The sequence below is a fragment of the Trichosurus vulpecula genome, chromosome 3, assembly GCF_011100635.1.
Source record: "Trichosurus vulpecula isolate mTriVul1 chromosome 3, mTriVul1.pri, whole genome shotgun sequence".
NCBI classification, from domain to species: Eukaryota; Metazoa; Chordata; class Mammalia; order Diprotodontia; family Phalangeridae; genus Trichosurus; species Trichosurus vulpecula.
In genome coordinates, this window is record NC_050575.1 from 162,746,173 (window position 1) to 162,773,171 (window position 26,999).

The following is a 26,999-nucleotide window of genomic DNA, read 5'->3' on the forward strand; positions in this document are numbered from 1 at the left end:
TATTCCTATTTTTAATTTATTATTATTTAATTTAATTCATTCCTTTTATTCCTGGTGTTTTTAATAGGAATTGGTGTTGTATTTTGTCAAAAGCTTTTTCTGCATCTATTGATAGAATTACGTGATTTTTGTTGTTTTTGTTATTTATATGGTTAATTATGCTTACAGTTTTCCTAATACTGAATCAGCCCTGCATTCCTGGTGTAAGTTCCATCTGGTTATAGTGTAAAATCTTTGTAATATACTGCTGTAGTCTCTTTGCTAGTATTTTATTTAATTTTTTTGCATCAATATTCATTAGGAAATTGGTGTATAGTTTTCCTTCTCATTGTTTTGCTTTCCCTACTTTAGGTATCAAAAACATATTTGTTTCATAGAAGGAATTTGGCAGGACTTCTTCTTTACTTATTTTTCCAAACAGTTTATATAGTATTGAAATTAATTGTTCTTTAAATGTGGGGTAGAATTCTCTTATCAATCCATCTGGTCCTGAGTTGTTTTTTTTTTTCCTCAGGAAAATTATTTATGGCTTAGAACTCATTGTTTTTTCACAAAACCTTTCCATCTTCCAAACTTTCCCATTATTGTTAAGGGCACCGCTACCCTCCCAATCATCTAGGCCCACAATCTTAGTGTCATCCTCAGTTCCTCACTCCTCAATAAGTTGGTTGTATTGGGGAACCAATCATGGTGATCATTTTGCTGGATATAGTCAATACTGTTACTCTGATCTTGAGTCAGCCAATATATTCAATCTGTTTTCAAATCCTGTTTTTTCTATCTCACAGCATTTCCTTTCCACTTACACAGGCACCACTCTGTGGCAGGCTTTCTTCCCCTCATGCCTGGACTATAGCAATAGTCTTTAAATTGTTCTCTCTGTTTCATCTCTCCCTTACTCCAATCTATCCTCCATTAAAGCTGCTGTTTCCTAAAGTACAGGGGTATCCATCTTATCACTCCTTGTTCTTGCTTAGTCAACTCCAGTGACTCCCTATTACCTTCAGGATCAAATATAAGATGCTGTTTGATATTTGAAGTCTTTTACAACATTTATCCCTTCCTACCTTCTCATTCTTCTTATACTTTACTCCTTTCTCCTTACTCTAGTTTCCAGCAACACTGACCTTGCTGTTTCTCACGCATAACATTCCGTTTCCCAACTTTGTGTCTTTTCATTGGCTTTCTCCCAAGCCTGGAATGCTCTACCTCCCCACCTCTGTCTCCTGGCTTCCTTGGCTTCTCTCAAGACTCGGCTCAAATCTCACCTTCTGCAAGAGGGCTTTCCTAGTTCCTTCCCCTTCTATTTTTCCCTCTGAGATTACCTTCAATTTGCACCGCAAACATCATATGTGTACTGTTGCATGCTTGTTGTTTCTCCCTTTAGAATGTGAGCTCCTAGAAGGCAGAGACAGTGTTTTGGCTTTCTTTGTACTCTCAGTACTTAGCATAGTGGCTAGCAGATAGTAAATGTTTAATAAATGCTTGTTGACTTATTGATTGGGTGATTTATCTGTGGAAGATCTATGGGAGAACATGGGCAAGAATTGCATGATATGAGAAGGCATAGATAGTTTGTGATCTGCTGAGACCACAACTTTACTGAAGTAATAAAGAAACTTCGAGAAAGCTTTTCTTGATCATTCTTTCCCCCCACCCCAACTCCCTCTCTTTTTCCATCTCTTCCTTCTTCCCCACCTTCCCTCCTCCCATCCTCTGTCTCTTTCCCCTCTCTATTCTCTCTCTCTCTCTCTCTCTCTCTCTCTCTCTCTCTCTCTCTCTCCTCTTCCTATTCAATTTAACAAACATTTTAAAGTGCCCACTATGTGCAAGGTACTGTGCTGAGTGTGCAAAGACCAAAACAAAACAATCCTTGCTCTCATGAAAATTATTTACACAACACTCCAAAGGATCCAACCAGCCAGAGTCATAGCCTCTTCTGGGTTGTTGGTCTTGTTGCATGTGTTCTAGTCTTATCTCCCCAGTTACACTGTCAGTTCCTTAAGGATGAGGCTTATATTTCTTCTATATTCCTCATGATATCTAGCATAGAGTTCTGAACAAGTAGTAGGCATTCAAAAAGCGTTTGTGTAATGAAAGAATCAATAGTGGCTAGGTGGTGCAGTGAATAGAGTATTGGCCCTGGAGTCAGAAGGACCTGAGTTCAAATCCAGTCTTGACACTTGACACTTACTAGCTGTATGACCTTGGGCAAGTCACTTAACCCCAATTGCCTTGCCTTCCCCACTCCAAAAAAAAGAAAGAATCAATAGTATATGCTCAATATATTCTTTCTGGTCAACTGATTAAAGAGGTGTTAGGGCGGGAAATACTGGAGTTGCCCAATGGCCTTGTATGGGGCAGGGGTGAAGTATGATGCTAAACTCATCTGTCCTGGTGCACAATCTAGACCATTTTCTCTCCTGAGTTGGATTTGATCTCGTAAATTTTTCTGAGGGTCCTCAGGTTTCCTCAGGATTTCCTGGAATCTTATGCTTGGCTGTCTTCTTTTGTTCTTTCTTGCGTATTTTAATTTGGTTCAACTGAAGGCCCTTCTAGGTGGCATAATTTACTTTTCTCACTCCTCCATTCTTTACAGCTTATGGATGCTTAGAGTTTTTTTCAAACTTCAAAGCGCACTACAAATGTCAGTTATTATCATCATCATTTCTACTCTTCACCCCATTGTTATTTTAGTCACCTATTAGCCAAGTTCCACAGATTTGGTTCTTCTTATCTTTCCTCATGAGCAAGTCCCTCCAGCTCCTTAATTTATTCTGGCTATGAGATCTTCTGGAACTGTTTCTTATGCTTCAGTCATCCTTACTTTGCCAAAAGTTGGTTCTGAAAACAGCTTTATCAGTGACATTCAGAAATCCCCCATTGTGCAAGTCCAGATCTGAGCCCCATTTTGACTCATTCCGTTGTTCTTTCACCCAGCAAATTTTCTCTCTTTCATGAGTTCCTGGTGATTTCTGCTCTTGTGAGACCTATTTTCCTCTTGAATGTGTCTTCCTCTTTCTTTCCCTCTTGATACTATGATTATTATCAAGTCTCTGATGTTCTTAATTTCTGATCGCTTCTGTAATTTTACTCATCTGTTCCCTATTGGTAGCAGATACTGCTTCAGTATCATTAACATCATACATTTTCAGAACTGAAAGTGACAATATAGGTCATATAAGCTAATATCTTCATTTTACAGGGTTGGAAAATGAGGCTCAGAGAGGGAAAGGTATTTGCCTAAAGATCACATAACTAGCTAATGGCAGACATTGGATTAGAACCCAGGTCTGTTGACTTGTAGTTTTTTCAGATCTACATGTTGTTGACATTCTATTTGTTCATTCTTCTACTTATTCACCACATATATTCTAACTGATCTCATCACTGAGTCAGCTAATTGACCCATAGTTACCTGTGACTAAAGATGGACCTCCATTTTCAGTATGTATGTATGTATGTATTATTATTATTATTTCAGAAAGTAGGGTATACCCTTAGATAAAACACTTGGGAATTAGCATAAAGTATTCTAGCCCACCCTCCCCCCACATGAGACATTTATATACAGCCAGTCCCTAAAGCAACAGTTATGCTGAAAACTGTTATTTATAATGCATACCACCAAAAATAGAAAAGATCTCATGTGATGTGTGGACATGAAGACTGGGTATGCATTAGAGGGAAAGTTTCTCCTCTTCTGAATGGTCTAGATTCTAGACAAGCTATTTTCTCAGAGCCTTACTTTGTCTGTAATGTCTACAAAATGTAAAACTACTCTTTGCCTCCTCCTCCTCCTCCTCCTCCTCCTCCTCCTTCTTCTTCTTCTTCTTCTTCTTCTCTCTCTCTCTCTCTCTCTCTCTCTCTCTCTGTCTTTCTGTCTCTCTGTCTCTGTCTCTCTGTCTCTGTCTCTGTCTCTCTTCTCTTGTAGGTTTCACCAGGATTCATGGGCTCATTTTTAATGCAGATGTCACCTAAATCTACACATGCAGTCCTAACCTCTCTCTTGAATTCCAGTCTTGCATTATTACTTTCCTGTTGGACAATTCCACCTGGATATCCAACAAACATCTCAAACTTCAGGTGTCCCAAACAGAACTCATTTTATTTCCCTCTAAACCCAGCACTTTCATCCTTTCAGCCACTCAAGTTCACAACCTCAGAGCTATCCTTGACTCTTCCTTCTTCCTCAGCTTCCATATCCAATCAGTCCAATACCAAGTCTTGTCTTTCCTATTTCCACAATATCTCCTTCTTATGTTCCTTTCTTTTCACTCAAACAGCATGTCTGCCTTAGTTCAAACTATCATGATCTCCTGTCTTGACAATTACAGCACCCTCAATAGTCTCCTGGCTTCCACTCTCTCCCTCTCCATTCTTCACACAACTGCCAACTTGATATTCCTAAAACATAAATCCTACCACATCATGTCCTTACTCAAAAATATTCAGTGACTCCCTATTGTTTCTGGGATAAAATACAAAACCTTTAGCCTGTCACTCAAAGTTCTCTGCAAGCTGGCCCTATCCCACCTTTTCTATCTTATTTCACATTACTTCTCTTCATGCACTCATGGAGAAACAATGTGGCATCATGAATAAAGAGCTAGCCTTAAACCAAAGACCTTGGTTCAAGTCTAACCACTGACATTAACTCTATGACCCTGAACAAATCATTCTACTTCTCAGTTCTGCAAACAAAACTCTAAGATGATAAATTGCAGAGAAGGCACTGCCTTGCATTGGTAAGAGGGGTTTCCTCATATAGGAATTCCCTATGCTAATGAAATCACAAGCCTAGTCTCTAAGGCAATTCACTCTACCACCAAGCCAAAGTGTTTTACAAACAGTTGCCCATACATGACATTCCATCTCCCATTTCCAAGCCTTTGTCTCCAGTCCTGAAATTGTAATCCTTTCCCATTTTTACTTCTTAGATTCTCTAGTTTTCTCCAAAGCACAGCCCAGATACCACCCCTTAGAGGCACTTTTCCTCATATTCCTAGTTATTAGTACTGCCTCTCTTCTGAAATTACTTTGAATTTTCTTTGCACATTATTTGTATTTACTTATTTTTGTACATGTTATATACATGAAATGGAATGTAAATATTTTTCAGGTAGGGCAGTCTAACTTTAGGATTTGTATTCTCAGCACCTGGCACAACAGCAGGCACATAGTAGGAACTTAATCAATATTTGTTGACTCACCTTCCAATTTCACAAACATTTTGGAAGGATAGATAGGGAGTCTTCAAGATTCTTGGGACAAAGACGCTGATGAAAAATGCTATCACTGTTGACAAATTCTGGCCAGGTTCTTGTTCTCAGTCTTTCTCTATTTTCAGGCTAATGTCTATTCTGAGACATTTGTTGTGAATGACCAAACTGAATTTAGGGCTACAGAATCAGAGTAAGAAGGGAACATAGAATGTCAGACCTCAATGGCAGATACTCCTCTCATTTTGCAGATGAGGGAAAGTGACCCTTTCCTGAGCCTATACAGAAAATAACAAAGCTGGAATTCAAATTCAAGTCCCCCAACTCTAGCTCCATAGTCCACTGCATTTTTCCCATCATGCTGCCTGCTGTGTTTGAGATAAGGAAGAATTTGGACCTTGAGATAGGACAGAGAGAAGTTATCTGTATTCCAGCTTCCCAAACTGGCCTCAGCCTCCTTTCTAGTCTTAAGCCTTATTCATTCGCATACACTGCGGCCCAGCCCAACACTCCTTATTTCTGCTCCTTCTATATGGTGCTCCATCTCCCACTTCTGTGACCTCACACCAGCTGTCCCTCATGCTAGGAATGTACTCCTTCCTTCCCTCTGAGGTCCTCTTAAAATCCCTAGGGGCTTTCAAAATTCAGCTCAAGCATCACTTTCTACAGAAGGTCTTTCCTGATCCCCCTTGCTGCTAATGCCTTTTCCCTTAAAATTACCTTTCCTTTATTTTTCATAATTATATGTGAATATATTGTCTCTCCTAATAGAATGTGAAGTCACTGAGGGCAGGAACTATTTTATTTTACCCCGTGTATTGTCAATGCCTAGCACAATGCCTGACACACGATTAATAAATGCTGATTAATTGATTCATTGAGCCCCTTTCCCCTGACTACCCCAGTCCTATTACTTTCTTCTTACCTTCCTAATGGAATTGAAACCTAAGAACTTGACAGTTGGTCTGGTGGCTCTCTAGACCTCTGTTTATTTTTAGGAGCACAGCACTGCCTTCCACAGACCTAGATTTAAATCATTTGTGCTTGGGCCACACTGTTCGGTGCAGCTGGAAATCCCCAGATCAACTTTTACTGGAGACTTAATTGAAGAACTATTTGGCTGCAACATTAAAGCCCCAATTTTCTGAGTAAGGGTTAATCCCAAAGATTACAGCTCTTTCCTCTTCCAGTTCTCTTCATCAAAATGGGGGATCTCTGAGTTACCTTATTTCTACTCTACATTTTTGTCTATTTCCTTGTTGTCTCCTCCTTTAGGGGAGGTGGGAGGAATTGTTTCATTCTTTGCTTTTCCATTCCCAAAGACTAGCACAGTGTCTGGCACAAAGTAGGTGCTTAACAAACACTTGATAAATGATTGACCTTTCCTAGGAAGGCAAGCATTGTCAGGAGAAAACTCCAGGCAAGTCTCACAATGCCATGACTATTCCCATTTGCTCTGTCTGGAAGAGGTAAAAACCCGACCACTTGAGATGCTGGGTCAGCCGCACTTGGAAAGGTGGATGCCACTCTGTGTTGTCAGAGTTTTCATCTTAGTTTTCCCCATTTCTTCTCATTTGGCCTGACTTATCCTCTGCAGACAGACCCTTTTAGTTACACTCTGTATTCCTAGCTTTATTTCTCTCAGGTTGTTCATGATTGGCTCTCTTTAGTTCTTTTTAAAGAAAAATTTAAATTAAAAGATCAGATGATTAATGACTGGTTCTCTGGTATTTTCCCCTATGAAGGTCAGCATTATTCAATCTTAGAGTCAGAAAGAACCCTAGTGCTCCTCTTGTCCAATTTTCTCACTTTACAGAGGAGGAAACGGAGTCCTAGGGAGGGGAAGTGATTTATTCAGTCATACAACCATTGAGTATCCATAAGTCATTCGGGATGGGCAGGTAGGTGGTGCAGTGGATGGAGTGCAGGGTCTAGAGTCAGGAAGACTCATCTTCCCGAGTTCAATTCTAGGCTCAGACACTTACTAGCTGTGTGACCCTGGGCAAGTCACTTAATGCTATTCGCCTCAGTTTCCTCATCTGTAAAATGAGCTGGAGAAAGAAATGGCAAACCATTCCAGTCTCTTTGCCAAGAAAACTTCAAATGGGGTCATGAAGAGTTGGATACGGCTGAAAAACTACTGAACAATAAAAACAATATCACCCAGGAAGCAGTTTTTATTTGTAGTTAATAAGCATGTACTCAGATCAGGTTCCAAGGGGATCTAGTCTCATAAACCACTAGGACTCTTGCCAGGTATTAGACCATTTCACCCTGGACCAATTCTTTTTTTTCTTTAGAGGTGGAGAGAATTACTGGATCTATGCTTTTATTAGGGGTGGAAACTCCCTCTGTCAGTGCAGATCAGCACCACCTCATTAACCACTTAGAATCTCCGAGGGCTCCTGGGGAGTCCTGGGAGGTGGTGACTTGCCCAAGGTCACACAACTAGTGTGTTCAAGAAGAAAAAGAACCTCAACCTAGCATTTCTTGTTTCCATAGCTGGCCTCCTATGCACTTCTAGCACAATTCAACTCTGAAGCCCACTTAACTTTTCTATTAATTCCTAAAAATTTTTTCTGTTTTCCCCTTCTATCCATCCAAGTCCAAGTCCTCACTCATGTCTTTAGAAAATTTTAAGAATAAGTTGCCAGCTACCAGAAAGTCAAAGCCATTCCCTTTTTATAGAATTATCATTCAAACTTTCTACTCTCTTCTACTCTTCAATACACTGACCTTACTTTTGTGTTTTCTTCCTTCCCTTTCTTCCTCTTTTCAAGGTAGTGAATTTTGTTGTTCTTGTTGAGTTTTACTTCTAATTGCCCCCTATTTACCTTTCTTATTAAAGACAGAATTTTAAAAGCAGTTCAATAGATCTGGGAATCATCATTAACTTCCTGGGCTTTCTTCAGTCATTAACAAGCAGACTCCCTTCCTTCCCACCCCCCAATCTTTTCCCAGCACACTTGTAAAAAGCCATTTTTCCATTGGCCTGTTTGGCAGTGTTAACTCCTTCAGCATTTTGCTGTCATCCCTGGGTTGCCCTCTGCTTCATCGCTGATTCTGCTGCATTAATGTGGTACAACAGAGCACTTTGGATTTGGTGTTGAAGGCCTTGGGTTCAAATCCCAGTTCTGCCACCTACTACCAAAGTAACCTTGGGCAATTCATTAAACCCTTCTGAGTCTCAGTATCTTCACCTGTAAAAGTAGAGACTTGGATTAAATGAATTCTAATATCCATTCCAGTTCTAAATCTACCCCTGTGGGTCTGTGGGTAGATCTCAGAGGACTCATGAACTTCAGTGGGGAAAAATATTACATCTTTATTTTCACTAACCTCTACCTGAAATTTTATCTTTTCTTCAATTATGAATTTAAAAAATATTTGGAAAAGTGGTTCATAGGCTTCACCAGGCTGCTAAAGGGGTCCATGATACAAAAATAACAAAGAGTACATGTTCTATGAAGATTTAGCTTAGACTGAATAAGGTGTTAATCATTTTTACTTTTCTTAAAACAGAAATTCTATCCCAGGCTCCATTCATATATGTCCCAGGGGTCCTAGCTTCTCTTCCTTGGAGGCCTCCCTCCTCTTTCCAATCCTAAGGGATAAGATTGGGATCCTGTCTTCTTTTCCACCTTAGGGTAACACCCTAGGAAGCCCTGCTAGTTTCTTTCTGTTCTTGTTATGTTTTTCCCTGCCAGAGGAAGTTTAATTTTTATATTGATTTGGATGGATTTGAGGAAGCTATTATATTCTTTGGCCCAAATCCCTCCTTCAGTCCAGTGAGTACCACCTTCAACAATAGAAAAGTCTTATGTCAAGAACTGAGGATATCACTGTCACCAAACAGGTCAGGTGACTGTAAATATATTTTCTAAAATAAAATAAATTAAAGTACTTGTCTTCTACTCATTGAGATTACTAAAAAAAAAAAAAAAGACAGCAGAGAGTAGTGGATAAGGGCTGACTCTGGGGTAAAGAAGATTCCTGGATTCAAGTCTTATCGCTCATGTTAGCTGCTGGGTGGTTGATGTCCTTCATTCTTGAAGAGGACCAAAATGACATCACTATGCTAGACTCAAGTTTCAGTGTGTACAACTGTGGCTGATCAGACCAATATGAGCTCAGAATGCTCCTCCACAGCTTGGGCACAAATAGTTCATGTGAACATTTGGAGCGGGTGCTCCAAATTTGCGCATCCTGCATTTCCTTTGAGCTGTTTCAATTCTACTTTGCTCATAGAGCACAGCACCTTCTCTGATGTGGGCATGCCATGCTGAGTGGTCCTGTGCCAGTGTTTCCCATGTCACACAATCAATTCCAAAGTTCTTAAGAGAAACCTTGAAAGTGTCCTTGTAACACTTCTGACCACCATGTGAATGTTTGCCCCACGTGAGTTCTCCATAAAATAGTCTTTTTGGCAAGTGTGCATTTTGCATTCGAGCAATGTGACCATCCTATCAGAGTTACGCTATTTGAAGCAGAGTTTGAATGCTTGGCAGTTTAGTTTGAGTAAGGACCTCAGTGTCTGGTACCTTATCTTGCCAGGTGATCTTCAGAATCTTCCTAAGACAATTCAAATGGAAGGAATTCAGTTTCTTGGCATGGCACTGGTAGACTCCAGGTTTCACAGGCATACAACAATGAGGTCAGCACAATGGCTCTGTAGACCTTCAGTTTAGTAGTCAGTCTAATACCTCTTCTCTTCCATACTTTCCTTCTGAGCCTCCCAAACACTGAGCTAGCTTTGGCAATGTGTGCGTCAACCTTCATTATCAATGTATACATCTTTGGAATACTGTTAGTTGCGAGGCCTTATGGAAAATTGTGTAAAAATTTGGTTGTCTGAAAAAGTTCATCAGTATTGTATGTCAATTTCATGATGGCATGCTTGCCTGGGTTCTGGAGAATGGACAATGCTCTCATGCCTTCCCAAACACCAATGGAGTGAAATAAGGCTGTGTGTTTGCTCCCATGCTTTTTAGCATGATGTTTTCAGCCATGTTGTCAAATGCTTTCAATGAGGATGAACATGGCATCAAGGTACTGTGCTGATGGTAAATTCTTCAACTTGAAAAGGCTACAAGCCAAGACCAAAGTGGAGGGAGTGTTGGTGCATGATTTTCTGTTTGCAGATGATTGTGCACTCAATGCAACCTCTGAAGCTGAAATGCTTGCGCCAATTTTGGCCTAACAACACCAAGAAAACACAGGTGCTCCATCAGCCACCACACCATCCATATGTGGAACTATCAGTTACAGCAAATGAAGAAGTTTTGAATGCTGTGGATTAGTTCACTTACCTTGGTAGTGTTAGCTGTGTGACCATGGGCAGATAGCTTAACCTCCCAATGTACCTGGCCAACTCCCTGAAACTAAGTTATAGGTGAGTAACATTGTGAAAAGAGTTTCTATGCAGGGAATTCTCTTCACAGACAAAATGACATGTTCAGAGCATATCCACTAAAAAAGGTTCCTGCCTAAATAAAAGAAGACAAATAATTTGAGAGTCGTTGTTAATGGTCGGGCCACACCAATGTAACAAAAAATGACAATAGTGTCTACGTTAATTTACAGATTCGGCCCTATACAAATCAAACTACTTTGTAGACAAATTAGGCTAATTTGGAACCAATTGGAGAACAAAAGGTAAATAATTTCAAGGGAAATAATGAGGAAAAAAGGAAAAAGTGAAGAGGGCCTAACATTACCAGATCTCAAACTATATTATAAAGTAGTAATCAGCAAAACTATTGGGAACAGGTTAAAAAATACTGAAGGAAATCAGATTGGAAAAGCAAAGCCTAGAGTAAATGAACACAATAGCCTTGTGTTTGATAAACCCAAGAACACAAACTGTTGGAGGTACGGTAAGTGGGGGATAGAAAGATTCCTTGTGCAAAAAAAATGCTGCAAATACTAGAACAAAAAATAGTTTTAGCCCAGCATCTTTTACTATATACCACTCCAAAACTCTAATGAATTGATGATCACATCTCTCTGAGTACTTCCTTCAAAGACACACATTGTAGCCCATCATACCCAGATATAGATCCCTGCCCATTTGGGGTACCCATTTCTTCCCATGCGTTTGCTGCAAAAAATCTACCCCAAGGTCTGGGGACCTTCTTCGTGTTCTTTTCATATTATAAGGATACTAGGGGATCAAGAAGGTTGTATAATCCCTCCCTCCCACCATGTGAATATTTCCTCTTCCTTTCTAATGATATGTTTCTCTGGCAATATCCTTTAAATGGATTCTCTTACCTAGTTCCTTATTTGTAATAAGCAGCTTCCTCACACCTTCCATTTCCTTTGCCCTTTGGGTGATCCTCAGCTTCAACTTTCCCATATATTCCATTATTCTTAGCCATACAACATTGCCAGAAGAATATTGGTGTGAATAAGATGGACTTTTGTATCAATGAGAGGCTTGAGATCAGTCAAGCCATTACACAATTTCTCAAATGCAGTCTAAGACATTCTCTTCAGTTCAGTTCTTGGCCCCTTTCACTGTTTATGTGTAGTGCCTTTTCAACATATATGTCCTGTTGGGCTAACTCAATGGTTTATATAGGACATCTGTGAAAGGAGCACCAATATCAACAAGAGAAACAAATCCACCGAAGTAGTGGATTTCAAGGGAAATCTAAGGTGTTAGATTCAGGTTTATCCAACTGAATATTATTGTCTGGACACTAGGCATTTTTCATCCATTTGTTTTTTCCTATGAGAATAGTTAGAGTGAACTCTTTAGAATGATTATGGATCTGTTTTAGGTGGCTCTGCAGTGTGCCAGGGCATGATAAAATCAGCACAATGTCATTCACAAACAGGAGCACCTGGAGGTATGCTAATTCGCTAACGGTGGAACTGGGAATAAACAATAAACAAAAATCTATTTTCTTCCCCTCATACCTCACCCCAATCCAACCATTTTAGAAATCTATTTGGAATGATTCCAGGAAAGTTATTACAATTTTAATATCTTTGATCCAGTGATCCTACTACAAGGTACTTATCACAAGAAGGTCAAAGACAGAAAGAAAGGCCCCATATCTGCCAAAATGCTCATAACAACATTTTCTATAGTAGCAAAAGGTTGGAAATAAAGTGAGTGCTCATGGATCAGGGAATATACAAGTGAATTGTGGTATGTGAATATAATGGAATAGTACTATGCTATAAAAATGACAAATATGAAGAATTCAGAAAAATGGGTAGGCTTTTATGAACTGATGCACAGAGCAAGGAAATCAAAACTAGGAGAAGAATAGACATAAAGATTATCATAATGCAAATAAAAATAACACAAAAGGCATCAGAAATCAGATTAAATTCCACAAATTCCAGAGAAGTGATGATAAAATATCATCTCTTCTTTTTGGTTGAGAGGTGGTAGACCACAGGTGGGGTTTTGTTAAACTTCTGGTTTTGTTTACTGTGTCAGTTCCTTTTGCTTAGCTGTTGGAAGGGAGGACTCAATGTAGGGAGAGCAGTTATTGGGAAGTAACCAGGTTGAAGAAAACAGAAAAACAGCAATAAAATGTTTTTTTAAAGTTCCCATATTAGAGACTATTGGTCAGTCCATTACTATGTCCTATGATCAAGCAGAGATGGATGACTATTACCTAGGGATATTGCCTACTTTTCCAACCTTAACTCACAATAGTCCCCATCACCTATTCTACATTCCAGCTAGGTTGGAACCCTAAATTCATGCCTCCATTCTCACATTCTTATCTTGCCTTCTTGTTCATGCTGCCCTCTATACTTAAACTCATGTCCCATTTTGGTCTGTTGAAATCTTTCCTTTCTTCAAGGTCCAATTCAGACACCATACTCTCCATGAAATCTTCCCTGAATCCCTCAAGTGAAAGTAATCTTTACTTCCTCAAATTTCTCTTGGCATATTACCTGGAGGACTCCTTTGCCCTTATCTCACTCTTTGTTATTATTATCATTGTTATTTGTAGATATGCCCTTCTACCCTCCCCGATTGCTAACTCTTTGAGTACAAGTTCTTTATTGTAGCTATTGTTCTCTTTCCTGTATAACTCCTTGAGTGAGATGGGCTTTTAAAAATCTCTCTCTCTCTCTCTCTCTCTCTCTCTCTCTCTCTCTCTCTCTCTCTCTCTCTTTCTTTCTCTCCCCCTTTCTCCCCTTCTCCCCCCTCCCATTAATAACCACATGATATCAAGAGCTCTTCTGACAAGGTCTCTGTATGTTAGGTGGACAGTTCACCATAGACAAGAGTTTTGCACAAGATGAGAAGGCCTGGATGGGTTCTGATCTACACCATTGAATGGAATATGCTCACATCAATGAGCTCCCATAATATTCAGGGGACCTGGACTCAGTCCTACCTCCGAAGAATAATACCTGTATGACTCTGGTCAAGTCATATTGCCTCAGTTTCCTCATCTAATGGGGCTTGACTAGATGAACTTTGAAATCCTTTTCAGCTCTAGATCAATGATCTATGGGTATAGCTATATTTTGGAGAAACTTGCATTTCTGGAAGGGATTAGACTACATGACTTCTGAAGTTCTATGATATTTTTTCCTGTAGTAGTTAGTAAGAAATAGAGGCTAGGTTACTATTACTTCCTCTTCCTGGATTTCTAATATCCTTTGCTTAAGGATATTTGGTCTTAGCTCTTTTGGAACTCCCCTGGTAGTTTCTGTGGACATAAGAAGAACCATTAAAACTTCAGTCTCAGGTTTATTAAATGATGAGCTAAAGAAGAACTAGAGAGATTTTAAAGGTCTGATAACAAAGAGGAAGTAGTGGGGGTACCAATAACTGAACCAGAAAGAACCAGCCAATAAAAAAAGAGAAAGAAAGGAGGATTGAGTTGTGGAAGAGAAGGGAGAAAGTGAGGAGGGCCATTGACACTACAGGCATCTTTGAGCAGACTCAGGCTGATGCCACTAATTGTACCCAGTTCCTTGAGGATGAAGTTCCAAGAAAAGACCTGCTCTTTCCTTGACTTCCCTTCTCAGTGTTTGGTGTAGTAACAGACACTGTAATATGCTTGGATAGTTCCTTGCCCAAATGTTTCTAATAATGTGGATGTTGCTTTAATCACAAAGAGGCGTTATCTAGAAATAATAAATGTAAATTGAGGTAGAGAATTAACCTTTGCCCTAAAAGCTAGGGATTTTCCTAACTAGGGGCTCAGAACAATTGTGATTATTCTTTTAATTTTTTGTTTAATATGAACTTCCTGAAGTGGCAGAGAAAGGAACTATCTGGGTGTGAGGGGCCATTATATTCCCCCAAAGCTTAAAATGAGCTAATTATTACAATTGGATGTTATATTATAATAGAATATAAGCTCCTTGAGGGCAGGATGATTTTTATTTTGTGATCCCTTGTACCTAGTATAGAACCTGGCACATAGTAGACATTTAATAAATGCTTGTTGATTGATGACTAAAGTTTAAAATAAAAAATTAGGTGGTTAAATCATTTATCCTCCACTGCTCTATTTTTTGTTTTGTTTCTGTTTTTTTTTTTGGAGGGGGAAGGCAGGGCAATTGGGGTTAAGTGACTTGCCCAAGGTCACACAGCTAGTAAGTGTGTCAAGTGTCTGAGGCTGGATTTGAACTCAGGTCCTCCTGACTCCAGGGCCATGCTCTACTCACTGTGCCAACTAGCTGCCCCTGCTCTGTTTTCTTAATTGTACATGGGTGCATGCACAGGATTAATCAGAGGGTAGCATGAATCATTTGAGATTTAAAAATAATAATTTTTAAATACTAACTTAATAAAAATAATATTTAAGTATTAATTTAGCAATAGTAGTTAAACAATTTAACAATAAATATTATTTAAATAATTTAATAGTAATATTTAAAAAAATCTGAGATTATTTCAAACAATAAAATAGTGAAGAGGTGGGACAAGATGGCAGGGTAGTGAGAAGAAGTATATTTGAGTTCTCCCTCACAATTCCTCCACAAAAATCTAGAAAATGTACCAGACTGAGTCTTGATTGGGAAATCTAAGAAAAAAATCACAGTGAATAATTTTTCCAGCTCAGATTGGCATGGGGAGATAGATAGAGAAGTCTATAGACATAGTAGGTCTAGCTAGGAATAACCACGCAGAATATTCCAGTGCAGAGACTAAAGAAGACCACCAGACATCTGGCATTGAGCTAGGGTAAGAAGAGGACCTAAATCCACACAGAAGAGACTGATGTGGAGGATGCAAGAATAGGTGCCAACTGATAGCTCTGTTGCTTACTATCCAGATCCAGGTCATAGATACAGGGTGGATTGAGGAAGAATATTGTACTTAGGGATGGTATTCCAAAGTGTTAAGGGGTTGTGAGCCTTGGACTTTATGTTAAGGAAGGAACAAGTTAAAAAGCAAGAAATATCTGTGTGTCTCTGACCCCAGGAGCAGTCTCAGTTCTAGCTCCCAGCCTAGATTGAGGCTTGCAGTGGAATAACTGGGGCAGGAGTCCCACACCAAAGGGAAGCCTGTAGTTCTGCCACTGAATCAGCATAGCTAGTAGCTAAGTCCAGCAGCAGTCTCTTGGAATTCCAAATGAGGTAAGCCTACAGATGTATTGCTCAGACCCAAATCCAGGTCAGGAATGTGCAGAGCTCAGACCAGAAGGGCAGCAATCAGATTTTGCCCTGCCTGGATCAGACGACTTTGGGAACACTGAAAACTTGTAGATCCTTAGTTCCAGCTGTCCCTGAGATCCTGAAATAACTCAATACTCACTACTTCAAGAAAACAGAAACTGGACTGAAGAGGACACAAACTTAGCCCAGATATTCTCTCCAGAAGTACACAGAGTCTTGCTCTAATATAAAGTCTGGAGTCAGGAAATAGGGTGGAAGAATGAGCAAACAAACAAACAAACAAACACGATCTCACCATAAAAATCTATTTTAGTGACAAGACACAACCAAAGAAGAAAAGAATGACTCCAAAACATCTACAAGCAAAGCCTCAAAGAAAAACACAGCTTGGGCACAATTTCTACCAAAATTCCTGGAGGACATGATGCAAAAGTTTAATAAAAGTTTAAAATGTTTTTACAAATGAAATGAGAGCACTAAAGGAAAAATTTGGCAAAGAAATTAGAGCCAAGGAAGAAAATACTGGAAAGAGAACCCCTTGAAAATTTGAATGGACCGATGAGCAGATAATGACTCCAAGAGACAACTAGGAATATTTTAGAACAAAGTGAAGATGGAAAAAAAATAGAAAATGTAAAAGTATTTCATAGCAAAAACAACTGACCTGGAAAACAGATCAAGAAGAGATAATTTAAGGATCATTAGAGTTCCTGAAACCATGACCAAAAAAAGAGCCATCATATTTTAAGAAATCATAAAATAAAATTGCTCACATCTGTAATACACCATTCACTTCCTAGAAGAAACCCTCAAATGAAAATTCCCAGTAATACAATATCTAAAATTCAGAATTTCTAAATCAAGCAAAAAATACTACAGCACCCAGAAAGAAAAAAAAATATTACAAGTACTGAGAAGCCACAGCCAGGATCATACATGATTTAGAAGCTGCTGCCATAAAGGAGTAGGGATCTTGGAACATTATATTCCAGGAGACAAGAATAACCAAGAATAACTTACCAGCAAAACTGAACAGACTCCTACAGGGAAAAAAAGTGCCTCTAAACAAATAGAGGACAAGCATTCCTGATTAAAAGACCAAAGTTTCACAGATACTTTGAAATACAAACATAGGAGCAAAAAGAAATAGAAAAAGATTAATATGAGCAAGAAATCACAAGAGACTACACTAAGATAAACAGTTTACATTCTAATATGCGGGAATGATACATGTATCCCTTTAGAATCCTATCATCAGGGGTCATAGACGGAACTTAATAAGATGGAGGGCCTGGAAGTGGTTTTATTATGTTTTGATGATATTAAAAGAAGAGTGGAAAAGGAGGGGAAGAGGAATACTCTGGGAAGGTGGGGAAAGGGAGAGGGAGCATGTGGGAAATCATCTCACATAATTGGGGTATGCAAGTAGAAGACTATACAAACAAGGAAGAAGGGAGGGGAGTGGATGACATTTGAACTTTACTCATCCGAACTAGTCAAAGGAGAGAAGAATACATACCTAGTTGGGCACAGAAAGAAATTTTACTGAGCAGGGAAACAGAATGGAAGGGGGAAAGGGAGAAGGGAGAATAAAAGGGAAGGTTAGATTAAGGGAGGAATTAGTCCTAAGCAAAACATAATCTAACTAAGGAAGGTGGATATGAAGAAGGGTTTAAAAGAAAATAGAGAGAGTTTAAGAACCTGTATTGGGCTACAGGTGAGAGAAAGAGAATACAGGCAGGGGAACAGAAGCAGATGACACTGAACCTTGAGCATACTCCTCTCTCACCACCCTCTTCTTTATAAAAAAGAATGAGGAAACAAAGAGAAGGAAAAATATAACAAAACAAGATAGAGTACACAATTGATTATCTTAACTGCAAAGGCACAAACAAAACCAAATATAGCTAAAATTATAAGAGAAGCAAGTAAAAGGGAAAAAATCCTTGCAACAAATTTTTTCTGACTAAGGTCTAATTTCTAAGCTATATAGGGAACTGATTCAAATTTATAAGGATAAGAACCATTTCCCAAGTGATCAAAGTGATATGAACATGTTACTTTCAGAGGAAGAAATACAGGCTATCCATAAACATATAAAAATGCTCTAATTTCTCAGAGTTGCCTAAATAACTCCGAGGTTCCATCTCACACTCATCAGACTGGCAAAGTTAACAAAAAAAAATGAAAATGACAAATGCTGGAGGAACTATGGGGAAACAGGCACATTAATGCGATGTTGGTGGAGCTGTGATTTTCTCCTACCATTCTGGAAAGAAATTTGGAGCTATCCCTTAAATGTCAACCCTAAATGTGCCCAAAGTTATTAAAAACTGTATGTACTTTTTGAGCCAGTGATATCACTACTACATCTATACCACAAAAAAGCCCAAAGAAGAAGTAAAGTACCCATTTATACAAAATGACAGCAGCTCTTTTTGTGGTGGCAAAGAACTATAAACTAAAGGGGTGCCTATCAATTGGGGAATGGCTGAACAAATTTTGGTATGTGAATGTGATGGAATACTGTTGTATTGTAAGAAATGATGAAGGTGATGGTTTCAGAGAAACTTGGGAAGACTTGTATGAACTGATGCAGAGTGAAGTGAGCAGAACCAGGAGAACAATTTATACAATAACAGTATCGTAAAGACAAACAACTTTGAAAGACTTAGGAAAACTGATCAACAAAATGGCTCACAATGATTCCAGAGGACTCATTCCAGAGGAAATAGGCTACCACCTCCTGAAAGAGAGGTGATGTACTCAGATTGTAAATTGAGACTTAGTAGTATTTTTAAAATATGGCCAATTTTAATTTTCTTGCTTTCTCAATGGGGTTAAGATGAAGATTAGGAGGGACAGAAGGTGGATTTTCTTTGATTAAAAAATAAAATTTAATTTTAAAAGTTTTCTTTTCTCTTTTAAAAAATATTTATTTATTTTTAGTTTTCAACATTCATTTCCATAAACTTTTGAGTTTTAAATTTTCTCACCTCCCTTCTTCCCCTCCCCACTCCTCCCTTCCCCTCCCCCTCCTTCCTTCCTCTTCCCCTCCCCACCACAGCATGCAATCTGATACAAGCTCTACATATACATTCATATTAAACATGTGGTAAAGATGAATTAGAACCAATGGGAGGAACCACGAAAAAGAAGAAACAAAACAAAACAACAATAACAAAGAGAGAAAATAGTATGCTTCGATCTGCATTCAAACTCCATAGTTCTTTCTGCGGATGTGGACAGCATTTTCCATCATGAGCCTTTTGGAATTGTCTGGGACCCTTGCATTGCTGAAGGGTCAAGTCATCGCATGCAAGGTTCTCCTGGTTCTGCTCACTTCACTCAGCATTGGTTCATGAAATCTTTCCAGGTTTTTCTAAAGTCCACCTGCTTATCATCTCTTATAGCACAATAATATTCCATTACATTCATATACCACAACTTGTTCAACCATTCTCCAATTGATGGGTATCCCTTCAATTTCCAATTCTTGGCCACCACAAAAAGAACTGCTTTAAATACTTTTTGTACCTGTGGGTCCTTTTCCCATTTTTATGATCTCTTTGGGATACAGACCTAGAACTGGTATTTCTGGGTCAAAGGGTATGCACAGTTTTTAGCCCTTTGGGCATGATTCCAAATTGCTCTCCAGAATGGTTGGGTCAGTTCACAACTCCACCAACAGTGCCTTAGTGTTCCAATTTTCCCACATCTTCTTCAACATCTATCATTTTCCTGTTTTGTCATGTTAGCCAATTTGATAGCCAACCTCAGAGTTGTTTTGATTTGTATTTTTCTAATCAATAGTGATTTAAAGCATTTTTTTTAATATGACTATAGATAGCTTTAATTTCTTCCTCTGAAAACTGCCTGTTCATATCCTTTGGCCATTTATTACTTGGGGAATGACTTGTATTCTTATAAATTTGACTTAGTTCTCAATATATTTTAGAAATGAGGCCTTTATCAGAGGTACTGGCTGTAAAAATTGTTTTCCAGCCTTCTGTTTCCCTTCTAATCTTGGTTGCATTGGCTTTGTTTATACAAAAATTTTTCAATTTAATGCAATCAAAATTAATTCATTTTGCTTTTATAATGTTCTCTACCTCTTGTTTTGTCATAAATTCTTCCCTTCTCCATACATCTGACAGGTAAAATATTCCTTGCTCTCTTAGTTTGCTTATAGTATCAGCCTTTATATCTAAATCATGTACCCATTTTGACTTTATCTTAGTATAGGGTGTAAGATGTTGGTCTATGCCTAGTTTCTGCCATACTATTTTCCAGTTTCCCAGCAGTTTTTGTTAAATATCCCAGAAGCTGGAGTCTTTGGATTTATCAAACAGTAGATTGCTAGAGTCATTGACTAGTGTGTTTTGCATACCTAAACTATTTCACTGACCCACCACTCTATTTCTTATAAAAAGTTTTATAAGAAGAAAAATGAAACAGTACAGCAGTGGTATTAAAATAGCCTTATTTCAGTACTTCCAAAGACTGTGTGGGTATCAGTGTAGGTACTCCTACCAACAGTCTATTCCAATGCAACCCAGCAAGCATTTATTGAGCATTTACAGTATCATGTGCAAGGCACTCTGGTAACTAGGAGAACCATCTCTATAAGGACCACAGCATTATAAAGAAAAACAATTTGGAAAGACGTAGGAACTCTTGACAATGCAATCACAAACCACTATTCCAGAGGATTGAAGGTAAAACCCACGCTACCTACTTCCTGCCTGATCAGTGATGGGCTTAAAATGTAGAATGAGACATACATTTTTGGACATGGCTGATGTACTCTAGTATCTTTGCCAAGAAAACCCCAAATGAGGTCATGAAGAGTCAGATAAAACTGAACAAAAAAGTGTGAATTTGTTTTGCTTAATTATAAATATTTGTTATGAGGGTTTTCTCTTTTAAAAAAATTATTTTTGTTTAATGGTGGAGGAAGTGAAAGAGGGAAAGAAAATAAATGCTTTTTGATTAAAAAAAGTATTGGGGAAGATGTTGTGTATTCAAAGACAAAATGAAGAATAGCTCCTGCCCTCAAGGAACTTGGATACCATTGCTGAAGACCACTTCCCATCCACCCCTTAGATGGTTTCGTGTGTTACTAAGTCCAAAAGATTCATCATTTGGTAGCCTACCCTCTGGGGATGAGCCTCTTCATACACAGCCTGGGCCCTGGATAACAGACACCCTGTCAGTTTCCAGGCCTGTGCTCTAAGTCTTTCCAGCTGGTAGAACCTGTCAGAGCTTGTGCTCTGCTGGCTTAGCTTTTAAGAAGCCAGGGTCGCCTCCACAGAATGATTATTATTCCTCCAATACACAGATGAATAGCTGAAATCCTCCCTGGAGCCCATATCATGAGGCTTTTGTCTCACTGCTATAAGAACTCAAATTCTGAGATGATTGCTTCTCCCATCTGAGCTTGTATAAAGTGTTGATGTATTGTGTTATGTTAGGTCAAAATTCCACACTCTGGTGGGCATGCTTCTGCATCCGCTGACCTGTCTCAAGTTTGTTGGGACAGAGATTTAATGAACTCATGCACCGTCACCCATCCCATTGTGTGGCCCTGCCAAGCAAACAGTGAATATTTGGCATAGCAAAGGTACTGAGGAAATGGAAAGAATGCTCAACCTGAAATTAGGAGATCTGGATTCAAGTCTCAGCTCTGATACTTGCTATCCATGTGACCTTCAGGAAGACATTTAACTCCTTTGAAACTCATTTTCCTATTATCTCTCATTATCAAATGAGATAATATTTCTAAAGCGCTTAGCACAATGCCTGGCATATAGTTGTTGTTCAGTCATTTTCAGTGGCATCTGACTCTTTGTGACCCCGTTTGGGTTTTCTTGGCAAAGATACTAAAGTGATTTGCCATTTCCATCTCCAGCTCATTTTACGATTGAGGAAACCAAGGCAAATGGGGTTAAATGATTTGCCCAGGGCCACATGGCTAGGAAATGTTTGAGGACGAATTTGAACTCAGGTCCTCTTGACTCCAGGGCCAGCACTTTATCTGCTGCACCACTTGGCTGTTCCCTTGAATACTTCAGTCACTATATAAGTGCTTATTTATTTTCCCTTCCTCTTTCTTCATCTGTCAGATGAGGACGATAATGTTTGCACTGTGTACCTTAGAGGATTATTATGAGGAAAAGACTTTGCGAATCTTCCAACACCATGAAAAGTGTGCATTGTTGTTGGTAATGATCGATGATGGGGACAATGAAGCTTCTCCCTGACCTCGTCCTTGTAGCCCCAGGTCAGCTTCCAGGTGATTCGGACCTGCTGATTAGTTCTCCCATTTCTCCAGGGGAGACACAAAAGATAAATCCCAGGCTTACTTGTCCAGCGCCTAGCTTCCTCTTGTTAAGTGCTAATTAGAATGCTATCATCATAGATCGTTGGAGCTGGAAGGGACCTTGGAGACCTTGCTTGCCCATGGAAGGCTCTTAGAAGCCACCTAATCCAAACTCCTCATTTGACAGGTCCACAGAGGTTAAATTACTTGGCCCAGTTCTCCAGCCAGCCAGGACACTCCAACCCAGGGCTTCCAAATAGGCTGGGATGTAAAAGATGGAAAGAAGATGTGCAGGGCAGGGACGATGCCAAGGTGTTGAGGGGGCGATGATAATAATAACAACTCAGATTTTAGAGCAATCTAAAGCTTGCAAAGCACTTTTCTCCCAACAACCCTGGGAGGAAGGTAGTGATCAGACAATTATTTCCAGTTTGCAAATGAGGAGACTGAGGCTGTGAGTTGTTAAGTGATTTGCTTAATGTTCCATGGCTAGTATTGACTCTAAGCCCAACATTCCTCGGATAGAAGTTCTAGTGCCGGTGGGGAGGCCCTCAAGTCCAACAGCCTCATTTTACACATGATGAAAACAGGGCCTAGGGAAGGCAGGTGTCTTGCTCAAGTTCACTTGGGTATCTCAATCAGTCAGTCAATAAGAAGAAAACACCATTTATTAAGCACCTACTGCATGCCAGGCACTATGCTAAGTGCTGGGGATACAAATACAAAAGAGAAAGACAGATGTGAGATTAAGGATGGCATCAGAAGTGAATTTTGAACCCTAGTCCTCTGATGTCAGAAATATTTCTCTTTCTATTGTACCAGGCTACCTCTTGTCACTCATTTTATTGCCTTCGAAGGGATGGTAGGAAAACCTTAGAACTTGCCCAGGCGTGAACATATTTACTTTTATTTTCCTCTTTTTTCTTCTCTTCATCTTTTTCAAGTCTCTCCTCACTCCAACCCATCCTCCATTCAACCAAAGTAAATTTCCCGAAGTGCTGGACCAACCATGTGACTCCAACGCACAATAGATTCCAGTGGTTCCCTTGTGCCTTCAAGAGCAAATACAAAATCCTTTGTTTGGCATTCAAAGCCCTTCATAACCTACCCCTTTCCTACCTTTCTAGTCTTCTTACATCTTCTTCTCATATACTCTTTGATCCCATTACATTGTCCTCCTGGCTGTTTTACAGACACTTCATCTCTTGGTTCTCGGCATTCTGTCTGGCTGTCCCCCATGCCTGGAATGCTCTCACTCCTCTTCTCTGTCTCCTGGCTTCCTTTAAGTCCCAACTAAAATCTTATCTTCTACAGGAGGCCTTTCCTAACCCCCTCTTAATTCTAGCACCTTTCCTCTCTTAAATATTTCACATTTGTAGCTTATATAGAGTTTGTACATTTTTGTCTGCTTGTTGTCTCTCCCCTTAGATTGTGAGTTTCTTGAAGGCAGGGACTATCTTTTGCCTCTTTTTGCATCCCCAATGCTTAGCACATAGTAGGTGGTTAATAAATCTTATTGACCGACTATGTCTTCCTCATCTTATTCCTTTTCCTTTATTTACTCTTCCTCTTCCTTGTGATTGCAAGCAAAAGTGACAGTGAGCTATAGTTATGGTTGGAGGACTTAAAGCTTTCTTTCCAGGGATTATATATATTTCCAGTTAGAGATTTTTGGAGCAAAATATTCCATGAACACACACACACAGAGTCCAGTGGTTAGAATGCACCTCTGTGCAAGATGCAGATTTAACACACAGGTGAAGAAAGGGAAGTTGAATGCATAGCCTAGTTAACTGTGAATGGCAGATGGTTGTTTTTCTGGCCAGCTTTTTCTCTGGCAAAATAAGCAGGTTCTAGAAACCAAAGCTTAAAGTGTAGAAGCAGCCTTGTCTGGACTCCATGCTTCAATCAGAAGAGTAATTGGCATCTAGGAACCAAGACCTAGGTGGAAGGTTTTCCAGGGATGCACAGGACTAGGAACTGGTTCTAATTCCATCTCTGGTACATGTCTGATTGGGTTTCCTATTTCTCAAGGGAGACTCAATAAACCTACACTTATTTGTCTAGCATTGGACATCCTCCTCCTGGAGCAACTTGTTAGACTCCTAGAAATGCAGGTCTTTGGAGCCATAGAATCTTCTCAGATATAGAGAGATGGACGCAGAGACGGGTGTGGGAAACATGCACAAATTCAAACTCAGCAGACCAGGCCATGGTCAGACACAAGAACATCAGAGCTAACAAGGAAAGGAGCAGAAATAATTTAATTCAGCAAGAGTAAATTAAGTGCCACCCATGTGCCAGACACTGGGTTAGGTGCCGGGGATAGACAGACATTAAAAGGGTCACTGCTCTCAGGGAGATTCTGCCATTCTACAAGAGTTCTTCTCACTGCTTCCCTCTCCCTGTCATTGCTCCTTCATGTTGTCCCCACACAGACTGGGATAAACAAAGATAAGGAAGAAAAGGTGTTCTGATTTTTGGGGGGACACTGAGATGAGACTGGAATGTCCTCCCCTATTCACTCCATTTTACCTCTTGTTCAAGGTATATTGCTATTGCTAGGTGTCTCCTCTTTTCACACCCTAGCTCAAGAATAGATGTCATATTTTTCTTCTTTCCTTTTCCCCTTCTTCCCTTCCCTCCTCCTTCCTTCTTTCCTTCCTTCCTTTCTTCCTTCTTCCCTTCCTTCCATTCTTCCTTCTTTCCTTCTCTCCCTCACTCATTCTTTCCCTCTTTTCCTCCTTGCCTCTTTCCTTCCCTCCCTCCTTCCTTCCCTTGCCCTCTCTCTTTCCTTGCCTTCTTCCATCCATCCATCCATTCCTTCCTTTCCTCCTTTCTTATTTCCTTCCTTTCCTTCTTCCCTCTTTCTCTTCCTCACTTCTTTGTTCCCTCCATCTTTCTTTCTCTCCTTTCTTTCCTTCCTCTCCTCATTCTTTTCTTCTCTCCTTCCTTCTTTTCCTCTCTCCCTCCCTCCTTTCCTTCTTCCCTTCCTTCCTTCCTTCCTTCCTTCCTTCCTTCCTTCCTTTCTATTTTGGAATCTCTATTGTGAATCTACCTATCCCTCTCAAATTTCACCCCCCAAATTTAAAGAAACAAACAAAAAAGCAAAACATAATCAAACAAAACAAATCTACACATTATCTGTCAATAAATGAAAATGAAGAATTACAATTTGTCCCTTCAGGTTTCCCACTTTTCTTTAAAATATTGGGCAATATATTTTGTATTCAGTTCTTGGGTATAGTGGTGGTCATTGAACTGAGCAGAGTTCTTAAGTCTTTCAAAGTGGCTTTTTTTTTTACAAGATTCTAGTTACTGTATAAATTATCTCCTCATTCTGCACACTTCTCTTTACAATATTTCATATGTCTTTCCAGGTTTCTCTGAATCCATCCCTTTTATAATTTCTTATGGCACAATAATGTTCTATTACGTTTGGATACTATAATTTAATTTAGCCATTCTTCAGTTGATGGGTGCCCCTAAGTTTTTAATTCTTTGCCACAACAAAAGTACTGCTATATATATTTTCATGAATACAGATCCTTCCCATTTTTCTTTGATATCTTTGTGATATGTCTATGAGTGGTACTGTTGGTTCAAAGGATAGGTACAACTTAGTGACTTTTTGTATCTAGTTCCAAACTGCTTTCCAGAATGACTAGACCAGTTCACAGCTCCCCTGACATGTATCAGTGTGCCTATCTTTCCATTGTCCCTCCAACAATTGTTATTTTGATTTTTTTGTCACTTGCCAGTTGATGGGTTGTGAAGTGGAGCCTCAGAGTTGTTTTAATTTGCATTTCTCTTATTAGTGATTTGGGGCATTTTTAAATGACTGTTTATGGCTGCGATTTCTTTTTCTGAGAACTGTTCACAGCCTTCGACCATTTTCCATTGGACAATGGTTCCTATTTTGATATCACTAGAACCAGGTTTTAAAAAATGTATCTTTGGCATCAGAACCTCATCAGAAAATTTGCTACAAAGATTTTTTCCCCAATTAGCTGTTCCCCTTCTAATTTTAATGAACAGATGTCATGTCAACAATTATCCATCACATACTATGTCTTGTGGGATACCTGTTGGGGCCTTTCCCAATCTATTGGAGTGCAAAAGGGTCTATTCCCTGGATTGACTACAATACTTAATGTCCTCATATGTACTTACACTGGGCATGAAACTTCGCCCGTAGCTCTGAATCAATGAGGAATTTTAGAATCTTAAAGGTAGAAGGGAATTTAAAGGTTGCCTCATTAGGGTCCTATTCAAGGTACTATTCTATAGTGCCTGTAGTAAATAGTCACCCAATATCATCTTAAAAATTTCCAATGATATGGAATGTGCTTGGTGGTGTACCAGATAGAACACTGGGCCTGAAGACCTAAATTCAAAACTAGCCTCTGATATTTTGTAGTTGTATGACCCAGGGCAACCTCTGCCTGCCTCAGTTTTCTTAACCTAAAAATGAGGATAATAATAGCAACCACCTCCCAGGGTTGTTGTGACTGTCAAATTAGATAATAATTGAAAAGTGCTTAGCACAATGACTGACATATATATATATTATATATATAAATGCTAACTATTATTATTATTATTGCTGTCTAAGGAAAGAACCAATGGCATTAATTCCACCTGTCAGAAAGTTCTTCCTTAGATTTTCCTCTCTTATATTTCACCCCTTTGTCCTATTTCTGGTCCAGATTATCACCCATGGGTCAGATGTTTCACCATCCTGATCTTTCTCTATGTATGTTGTTGTTGTTGAGTCATTTTAGTTGTATCTGACTCTTCATGACCCTTTGGGTGGTTTTCTTGGGAAAGACACTGGAGTGGTT